We start from the raw sequence: 11424 nt of genomic DNA, 5'->3' as shown, positions 1-11424 counted from the left end.
CGATGCATCACAAACGTTTAGTGCTGCTTCATGATCTCAGATGCACAAAGCAGATTCCTCCACAGGTCTGCAGCACGTACGTACATACGTACGTATGTATGCATGCATGCTGCAGGTTTGATGCCTTGCTCAGCGGCTGCAGGAACTCACATGCTACATTTTCAACAAGGAGAACAAGAGTGAAGAGAAACCCCCGTCAGCTCTGACACAGGGTCAGGTTTGCTTGTTTTTTTAGTTTTTTATGTAGCAAGCTGTTGCCGAAAACTGCAGGGCACCAAAAAAAAATCCTCATGAAAGGCATCGACAGCAGCACAGCAGGGGATCCCGTCAACAACACGTCGAGAGGAGCTTCTGACCACAAACTCCCTCTGGAGACTCCAGAGAAAAACGACAGAATCAGACCTTTATCCCAACGCCTGGGGAAGACACATGTTTCTATCTGCTGGAATCACATCTATCAGTGTTAGACAGCCACAAATCTTCATTAACTCTATGAGTCTGGGGCTGTTTTGTCCATTTTGTAATCCTTTTCATGTCATTTTGTGTCTTTTTTTGTCATTTTGTGTCTTTTTGGTCATTTTGTGTTTTTTTTTTTGTCATTTTGTCTCATTTTGTGTCTTTTTTTGGTCATTTTGTGTCTTTTTTAGTCATTTTGTGTCTTTTTTTAGTCATTTTGTGTCTTTTTTTTAGTAATTTTGGGTCTTTTTGTGTCTTCTTTTAGTAATTTTGGGTATTTTTTTGGTCATTTTGAATCTTTTTTTTAACTTTCAAAACACTATCATGCTAAATAAAAAAATGTAAATGTTACAAATGTGAACAAATGTTGTAAATCTAACATATAAGAGGGTTCCATCCAGTTCTATCATTTGATACTAAATATATTTGAGCTTGTCTCCAGTTTTACTTGGTATATCATCATCAAACTGAAACTGGCCTCATGGAGTTTACAGCCAGAACTTTAGAGGTAAATTGGTGGACAAAATGATATACAGTTTGTTTTGTCACAATTGTTCCCTTCACTTATCCAAGCATTTTCTTAAACGCAAACCACGATCTTTCCCAAACCTTAACCATGTTGTTTTTGCACCAAAATCTTCAACAAACTATTAATCTGATAGTGTCAAATACAAAAATCTTACAGTGATATTTTGTAACTGTTTCTGAAGTTTTGTCAAGCGATATTGTCCTGACAATTAAGGCATTTATAAACATCATGTCTTGTCTTTAGTTTGGAGAACTTGTTGCACATTTAGTAAACTTTTTCCCCCCAAAGTTTGTCCGTCATCGAGGTATTCACTGGTAAAAAAATTTTCAGGCGAAACAAAACACATCTGTGTAAAATGAAAGTTTAATGTGAGTTTTGTATGAATGGCACTTTACCGTGTTGTGTGTGGAAGGTCCCTTTAATTACTATTTTTGGGAAATTTTGTGTCTTGTTTTCGTAATTTTGTGTCTTTTTTAAATAATTTTGTGTCTTTTTAGATAATTTTATTTCTTTTGTTGGTAATTTTGTGTCTTTTTCCAAGTAATTTAGTGTTTTTCAGTCATTTTTTGTCTTTTTTTTGTGATTTTTTGACTTTTTTTTGTAATTTTGTGTCTTTTTTGGTTATTTTGTGTCTTTTTTGGTCATTTTGTGTCTTTTTTGGTCATTTTGTGTCTTTTATTGCTCATTTTGATACTGCCTCCAGCAGCCCCCAGGTAATTTGAGTTTGAGACCCCTGTAATAAAACAAATGAATAAATTAATACCCTATACCATACAACTTCATTTGAAGACTGTAGATCTCTGTCTCTGTAACAAGCCAGCAACCAAATGAGTAAAATTCAACTTTATTTAACAACTAAATACTTCATCCACACAGTGTAGAAAACCACATTTCTATCTCATTTCCTGTAACCAGGTAGCATGAAACTAGCCAGCTGTCCGCTAGCTTGCTAACTCTAGCGTGCTAACTCTAGCGTGCTACTTCCTGTTGCTACGAGACGATTTCACCAGAAGGAGATCGAACGCCAGAGTAGTCTGCTGGTGGAGCGAGGCGGAGAGACGCAGGGAGCACCAGCTACTGAATTATTGTCTCATTTATGGTCATCATCAACGCTGCAGCAAGGCTTTGGGCTGATGAAAGTGGGTTAGCAAAAGGAAATAACCTTTAAAAAAAAATAATAATAATTAGACTGATAATCAGTGGTGGAATTTAATGCATTTACTCAAGTCCTCTACTTAATTAACTGTACTTAATTTTGAGCTACTTGTACTTTATTTGAGTATTTCCAGTTTATGTAACTTTATACTTCTACTCCACAACATTTATCTGACAGCTTTAGTTACTTTTCAGGTCGAGATTTAACATATTAAGATGATACACTTAAAGTGATTTTTCAACAGTACATTAAGTAGTTAAAATTAGCCCAACAGTTAAATGTTGCTAACATAAATGCATCAATAAAAATGATAAATGATGTAGTTTTTACTCCACTACATTTAGCTGACAGCTTTAGTTAGTTTTCAGGTCAAGATTGAACAAAAAAAAAAAACAACATGATCATGACATTTAAAAAAAAAAAAAAAACCTAAAAATGTAATATTAAGTAGTCAAATTAGCTCTATCCTAACGCAAATCACTAATAATAATCCTATAATATATTTGAAATCTAACAAATAAATCTGTGTGTGCATTCTACATAACGATTACTTTTACTTTTGATACTTTAAGTACATTTTGATGCTGATACTTTTGTACTTTTACTTCAGTAAGTTTTGAATGCAGGACTTTTACTTGTAATGGATTAATTTTCACAGTGTGCTATTAGTACTTTTACTAAAGTAAGAGATCTAACCTAAACACCACTGCTGATAATAATTTTGAGTCTTGGTTACTACAAACCACAAGGACCCTTGAATGTTTCTGTTCTGTACTGTTGGTGAAACATTAACAACCAAATAAAAAGTGACATCTGGGTACATTTTCTGCCAGTGTGTTTTGCCAGCTGTCTCTGCTTTGGTGGACTATTAACACTGATATTTGACTGGATATGAGTACAGCTGCATATCAATACAATTTCCAGTAGTTCAAGTCAAACAGCCCCAACCAAGTATTGAGTCATATAGATGGACAGACTTTTCAGAGGCCAATATTTACATATTAAACTTACTTTTTAAAATTGGTCTTTTGTAATATCACAATTTTTTGAGATACTAAATTTTAGGTCTTCATTAAATGTAAGCTATAATCATTAAAATCAGAAGAAATTAAATAAATTAAGACATGAAATGTTTCATTCTGTGTGTAATTGATCTATATAATGTGTTATTTCCACTTTTTGAATTAAATTACTGACATAAATAAACAATATTCTAACTCATTGAGATGTAGTTTCAACCAAAAATGCTAAAGATCCACTGGAATGACTTTATCACAGTCAGAAACACGTTCAGACGAAACAAAACAGGAGAAAATCACCAATGATAAACTGATTTTCATGTCGAAGCGTCTCTGACTAATTAGTCTAAAACTCAAACTGTTTCCCGTCTCGTCTCTTTCAAACGCGTCCCTGCAGATTGAGCTGTTGTGAAGTCGCTGACAGGAACTCTTCTCACTCAACACAAAGTAATGAATCAAAAATCACAGGCAGAAAATGAAGCTTTTTATGGCAGCAAGTGAGCGAGGAGTCGGTCCAGATAGACACTAACGCTGGCTCCAGCTCTCCAACACCTCCACCCCCTCCACGGAATAAGAATAATAATAATAAGAGATTTAATGTTGCTCTGCTGGATTTTTTTTGGCTGGTGAAAAACTTTCAAAATGTCCCAGTGAAAGTGTGAAGTTTGCTAATGTAGCGTTTGAACATATCTTTTGCTTTGACATGTCATCTGTGATGTCACTCACAGGTTTGTAAAGAGAAGCTCTGGAGACTGAATGTTGGTTTCCTGCTCAGGCACTGACGAGTCTGCAGGGAAGAAAACGCTTGTGATTATTGAAAAAGCTACTGAAAGCATGAATATGGATGTTTTTGCCGTCAGAGCATGAATGTTTTGAATCCCTCCTCCAATAGTAACTCGGGGCAAATGACTAAATTGTGACAGAACCATAGTTTTGCAGATCATTATCAGCTGTTCATACAGTGTTTCACAATCAAAAAATGTGCAAATATCTGCAGACAGACAATTGATAGCCTTGTCAAATTGATGCTGAAGGCTGATAAAGAAGATCTAAATCCACAGGAATGAATTCTAGCAGATGAGGCCAACTCATTATCACTGATTTGTGGTATCTTAACCCATTATAGCCGGGAAAGCATTACCTCATTTCTACCATTAAAGCCGGGAAAGTGGATACGTCGTTTCGTAGTATTTGTAGTTTTTTACACCTATTTTTGGTCTCTTAGCCAATGAAATGCATCAGAATACATGTGTGAGTGTCACAATGCAACACGTTGATTTAAAAAAAACCCGAAACTTTATTGAAGGTTTGGACAAATAAACTCAACTTCTCATAAAAGCCACAGGTATAAGCTCTCAAATACTTTTTGAATTTCATTTCTATCTGCTACAGAGGCTGAAAAATCTATTATTTAGTAGAAGCGTTGACACTTCTGTTGAATTTCCAGAAAAACTTCAGGTTTTAGGGGCTTATTTTAAAATCGCCCAGAGGTTTTACAGTACATTTGTGCATCAAGACGTGATTGCATTGCAGCAGCTCACGTCTTCATAATTTAAAGGTTTAATGCACGTCAAACTAATCTATTAAAATTAATAAAGAGAGAGTATTGAGAGAGTTGAGAGTATATAATCTTGAGATTTTCTGCAGAGCTGTCCTGAATACGAATGTTTGGGTTATGTTGGTGGTTGCAGCATCAACATTTCGGCGTTCTCGGCTGAGATTGATGCCAAAATGCTGCAGGTAGTAGTTCAGTTTATGTCACTTTACACGGCAGACATTAGCCTAGCAGCTAGCTGACTTTTCTTCTGCTTGTAGCTTAATCCTGACAGGAAACTATGGTTGATTTCAGCCTGAATGCACGTTTTTTCTTTGTTAAAAAAGAGCAGCTAACATTGGCATTGAGGGAAACAAGCCAAAACTAGCCAAAAGGCAGTATAGACTGGGGGAAAAAATTGATACAGCATAGTATCACGATATTTTGCAAGGCAATATTACATCGATTCATAGCCGCCAAGTATTGATATTTAGGGTTCAGACATCTGTCAGTAATTTTGCTGTTTTTTTTTTGTTTTTTTGGATGCCGTAGTGGAGAAATAGATAGATAATACATACTGGAGAAACTGGTATCATATGAAACTAGAAGATCTAAGGCAAGGGTATCAAACTCTGGCCCGCGGGCCAAATTTGGCCCGCAGTGTAATTTTATTTGGCCCACGAGGCAATACCAAATTATTATATTATTGTACAATAAAAGCTGACCCGCCGGTATTATATGGCAACTTTACTGCTAATACTAGATTTATTATTGTCATTTTATTTTTAAATGTATTAACCTGTTGAAAAACTTTATTTTGATATTTAAATCAGAAGGATGCAAATAGAAAAGAGGCATACGATTTTTATTTAATTTTTATTTAATAAATTAATGCCATTGATGTATTTTTATTTGAAATTTGATTTTGCATGTCTGCGCTATTTAGTTATATATTGTATGTTTATAAGCGTTGCTGGTTCCATATTTAATGTTAAAGCAAAACATGTTTGGTATATATTAAAAGGTTTATTTGTTCAATGTTGGCCCGCAATTTTATTCAAGTTTTAATTTTTGTCCCATTATGTTTTTGAGTTTGACATCCCTGATCTAAGGAATCTATAGGCATCTATTGTCTATAGATATAGGCAATGTTCTTGTTTGAATTTTATTTTGTGGAATAAAAATACAGTTAAACTGTTAAACTGCAATACTCACCATATCGCAAATTACTTAAAATCTCCATAATATCATATCGTGACTCAAGTATCAGGATAAAATCGTATCGTGGGGCCGATACGCTGATTCACACCTCTACTGTCAACCTGTGCAACATGTGTCTTTCGGTTAAATTAAAAGCATTAAGTTGTAAGGATTATTTTATTCTGCAGCATTGAAACAAACAAACCGAATACCTGAAATCCCACCAAACAAATATCTGACAAGTCGAATGTTTGCATGCAGCCTGTGAGTTTTATAAATGATGTAATAGGTCTGATTTCTCCTGGACGGCCCATCTAGCGGTCATGAGCAGCAGCTGAAGAGTATTCAGTATTACACTCAGCTCTCGTCTGATTGCTGCTTTTTCAAAGACCCCCGGGAGAGGAGGGTCTGCAATCAGAGACAACAAACAGCACAGAAACAGGAACTCATACGTTGTTGTTTTGTGCTCAGATCCACCTTAAAATAAACCTGCTTCACAGGCTGACAGTGTGGATTACCAGGAAGGTTCCTGCAGCACAACATGGAACAAACACATGGTTGAAGGGGCTCGCTGCTGCCGGCGGCGGCGGCGGGAACGCCACAGATGCCGCGGTGCACAGGATGAAAGTTCAAGGACAAATCAGCCATGCTCTGAATCATGAATTCAGCGATGGCATGAATCCTGCCGTGAATACAGAGCAGCAGGAGAACATGGACGGAGAGGAGGAGGAGCTGCTGATTAGAACAGCAACACACAGCAGAGTTTATATAATATTAACAATATTTTAGGAAATGCTGAAAGACTTTTTGAATGACCACTTTCCACAATCACATTAGGAGAATATTTTTAAAAATTATATATTATTTTTCTTTTTTCTTCTTTCACTCTTTCTGAATGTGTCTGTATTAAAACTATTAAAATAATAATAATAATAATAATAATATAAAGGGACATATTATATATTATTAAATATTAAGAGATTGAGGAATTTTTTTAATTTTTTTTAGAAGAGTATTGAGGTTCACATATAAAAACAATCCTGCAGTAGTATTATAATATTATTAAAATTTTTGAAAATGTTGAAAGAGTTTTAGAATTACCAATTTACAGTCACATTAGGAGAATATTTTTAAAAATTATATATTATTTTTTCTTCTTTCACTCTCTCTGAATGTGTCTGTATTAAAACTATTAAAATTATATATATAATATAATATTATAATAGTATTGAGGCTCACAAACAAGGTTCACAAACACTAACAATCCTGCAAGAGTATTATAATAATGCCACTAGGATAATTTTTTTCTGCCTTGTGGTCTCTTTGACTATATTATACAGCAGTATGGGCATTATTTTTAATATATCTGACTTTACATTATCATTTGAGTAAATGGGAATTTACAGAGACACTATTCGAACTTCTTCTTCCATCTTTTCGGGTATGAATCAAAGATATTGATGTCGTGCACAGCCTGAGCTGTAGCAAAGTGAAAGTGGATAGGTAGGAAGCAGGATCAGCTTGCTCCTTCACTAATATTCAATACTCAGTCAGAGAAAATCTAAATGCAGACTCCTGGCTGGAGCCCACACTCTGTACATGCCGCCTGCACACTGAAACCTACACATACTATAATACACAATGTTCTGCAACAAAGAACAGAACAAACTACACATTTACTGGTCAACATGGAGGTGTTATATCCTCATTTATTATAAATAATACTGATTATTTCACTCATTAATGTATAATAATCATTTATGAAATGGAGGATCTGTCGTGATGAGTTTATTTTAAACATAATATGCATTAAGATGTATCTCCTGCTCCTGTACAACAGTTTCATAACAGCTGCTAGTGACATTGCATCCTTCACATATTGATATTTTCCCTCTCAGGTGAAGCCTTACCTTGCAAGTCTTCTTCACTCTGCAGCTTTCTTTAATAAAAGCAGTTTTTAAAACAGAAAAACACTTTTTAAAAAATGAACACAAATGCAAATTGAACGCGCTGCGCGGTCGCTCCCAGCTGGTTGCATCACGAGCACGATGTGTACATGCAGCTGGATGTACATGTGGCGCGAGCCTCGCTGCGCGTGCCTATACAGCGCTGTCACGTCGTTAATGCACGAGATATAAACGATCGGTTTATTAGAAAAGCAGAAATATTTTGATCAGTTAGGAGCTTACCTTTGCAAGAGCAACTTTTGCAGCCGGTGCTGGTGCAGGTGGAGGCAACGCGCGTGATTGTGCGCGTGTGTGTATAGAGAGAGAGAGAGAGAGAGAGAGAGAGAGAGAGAGAGAGGATGTTGGTGTGTTTCTGTGCATCCTATTAGGTCTAATAGCATGTTGATTTTTGTTAAATATATTTTTTTTACTGGAAATCAGCATTCATAAACATCAGTGCAAGACATAAGTTATTCCACAGCTGTTTTCCACATTTTTGTTTTTTAAAGGTTACATTAGAACAAAGAACCTCAAAAAAGACAACTCCCAAAACAAAAAGAGAAATAAATACAATACAATAAAAAACATTGTATTATAATAATATAAAGGGAGGCAAAAGAGCAGAAAAACTGAAACATTAACAATTAAACTAACAATAGCAATACATACATAAACACAGGATGCCAAGTGTGTTCATTAGAAACATTTAAACATTTAAATAAAATAAAAAATACCATAATAAAATAAATGAAAATCGGATGCATCAAATCGACTCAGTTGGGGTCCAGAGAGGTGAGTGTAATCACATGTGAAGGATGTTGATTTTTTTTTTTTTTTTTGACATTTTATGACATTAATGCAGTCTGTGGAACATGTAAACAAGAAGACAAGCTTGTCTATGACACATTATATTATTATAACAAATTGTTTGGTGATCCGCCCAGAATATAATGTTAATTTCAACACATTTTTTCTTTTCTCTTTCTGTGTTTCTTCATTTCTTTAGTCTGTTATGTGGTTCTGACTTTTGTTTTATTTTGTTTCATTTTATTCATATTTTCTATTTAAGCTGTTTTTAAAAAAAGTACTTTCTTTATTCTATATCTAAATCTATATTTTAGGACTTTGTCTGTTATTCTTCTGTACGAACACACCACAGCAAATTCCTTGTATGTGAAAAACCCAATACGCAAAAAAAAACTATTTTGTTTTGTGTTTATTTAAGTTGTCCGACTGTATATTATTGTGTACTATATTACTATACTGTAATAATAAAAAACAACAAAAAATCCTGGTATCTTACTTACACTAATACTGATACCAATCAGTCAAATAATGTTTAACTAATGCATGAATCATAATGATTTAATACAGGATGTATCATGCATTCCTGTTGCTCAACATCAACAAATTATCAAGTTGCCATAATTTTATGTGATCAGTTCTCACTTGCAGTAATAGATCAGCAGTTAAAGAATCCAAAGCCAGTTATTTAATACATTGTTAGGACATATTCTCAGAAAAAATACATGTTGCTGCACCAAACCAAAGGAAAACCCATAAAGGAGACAAATTATAGCCAAATGGGCTGGAATTTTGAACAAAATAGTGTCATATTTTTTTTAAGGTGCTGTTCTGTTTACAGAAAGGCTGAGCAGAGGTCTGAAAATCACTTTTAAGTAAGTGGAGTTCAGGTAATTTGGCCGGATAAAGTAACTGTTAATTTAAATTATTTTATTATAACCTGGTATAAATTGAAGCATGGTGCTCATGACTCATGCATCACTTAAACAATATGCAGGTATATTATTTGTACCCTTATTATAACATTTTACTATTACCTCTCAAATTTCTTCAACAGCTTCTAAGAACTATTATACCACTGACTTAATGTTGCGGTCTGTGCACCTGTGAGGCAGTAGAGGAAACAGGTGCTTCACTATTAGTTCTGCTTTCAGGTGTGACAAAATCATTTTAATATCTCAAGACAAAAGTCACAAGATCTGACGAGTCTGTGTCTAAATGTGTCTCAGGTCTAAATGAGGAGAAAAAAATGGGTCAAATCATAACCAACAACAGGGGCGCTGCTAGAACCTCTGGATCAGGGTTAGACCCCACAAACAAATGGATGAAACCACCTCAAAAACATGTTTCAGGGCCTAAATCGTCTCCAGGTCCTGAATCATTCAGACTACAACCACTGTCCCAAAACCCCTACTTTTTTGATTTCATGGAAATATGTAACCTTGTGCAGCATTTGGGGCCTCATCCTGCACATTTGTGTCATTATGCATGAAAAAATAAAGGAAAAACACACAGTAAAGTCCATGTACTGACAAAAAAAGTTAATTTCAAGCTTATTACTAACACTAATAACTAACTTACAATTTTTGTTATTTAACCCTCGAGGCCTCTTTAAAATTACCTTACACTTTACACCATAAGGTCCCAAACGGTCCCTCTCATACAAGTGTCATAAAAATGTGATATATAAATATTTGTTTTCACTTTCACCGCATCAAACCTTTTAGCAGCTTCCGACCTAACATAGATGTATATAAAAAAAAAAATCTTTCTTAATTTTTTATGTTTTAATGCCCTTTTTGTCATAAGAACCCCAAATTTTCTTAAGGGCAAAAACACAAAATATGCAATATTTTCAAAAATAAGGTGGTTTGAAATGGAATATTTGGGATGAGGTCATTACAGCCTTGACTAGGTTAATTATTGATAACGCCTTTTATATCAATCCCAACACACCAAGACCATTTTTATGGTGTTCAGCTTTTTCATTGACATGCATTTTGAAGGTAAGAGAACCAGGCCTCCATTAAAACTGTATGTGATTTATCTCTGCTGCCCCTGGTGGTTTGAGGGGGTCATCAGACCTAAAACCTATTTTCCCTTTATTTTGAAGGGAGAGGCTTAGATGTATTAAGTATTCATGGGAAAACCATTATATTATGTCAGGATTACATCAAAAATACGTGTTTATAATGGGAGTCAATGGGACCAAAACGGGCCTTAAGGGTCAAAGTGTGAGTGTTATGCATATCTCCTATTCTATACACCTTGCAAAAAAGGAATTTTGGAATTTTTTTAAATTATGATAAAAAACAAATTGCATGGCTAACTTTCATGCAACTGGCCTTTAAACTGACTGATATATTGAGAATCAAAAACATAAAATTAGCTGAATGTTCATGTTTGGTCCCTAAGGTGCCTCAAGGGTTAAAGGTCTTATAAGGAGGAATATGTTAATGCTTAAACAGAAAAAGAAAAAAAGAAGTTCCCAAAGCAGACTGTCCCTGCCCATTTGTCCCACTGTCTCCTCTCACAGTGGATCTATAGAATAAGTGGCATTGGGATGAAAGTGAGTGTCTAATAGTTAAAGTGTGTGTCTGCAGGAGGCTGATGATCTCTGAGTGATTGTTGAAGCAGCTGCTGAGATCTGGATCATGGAACACAAACGTCACATTAATTATATTGAGTTGAGTTAATTTAAATCTGTGTCACATAGGAACACAAATAATTCAGACTCCACACATCTAATCCTGTTGTTAAAAATACAGGTTGATAATGAT

General features: G+C 34.9%; 1 protein-coding gene across 1 annotated transcript in view; it reads right to left on the bottom strand.

Annotated features, from left to right (window-relative positions):
• The window catches only part of cacng8a (calcium channel, voltage-dependent, gamma subunit 8a), a 31198-nt gene extending 23072 nt beyond the window's left edge, over positions 1-8126 (bottom strand). Inside the window, exon 1 of the mRNA XM_059350393.1 lies at positions 7805-8126. The gene's annotated coding sequence lies outside the window, so the exon portion shown is untranslated. The remainder of the gene's footprint in view (positions 1-7804) is intronic.
• Between the last annotated feature and the right edge of the window lie 3298 nt (positions 8127-11424).

The sequence above is a fragment of the Centropristis striata genome, chromosome 14 (assembly GCF_030273125.1).
Source record: "Centropristis striata isolate RG_2023a ecotype Rhode Island chromosome 14, C.striata_1.0, whole genome shotgun sequence".
Taxonomy (NCBI): Eukaryota; Metazoa; Chordata; class Actinopteri; order Perciformes; family Serranidae; genus Centropristis; species Centropristis striata.
Note: the sequence above shows the minus strand (reverse complement) of the source record. Positions and strands in the feature narration are given on the sequence as shown.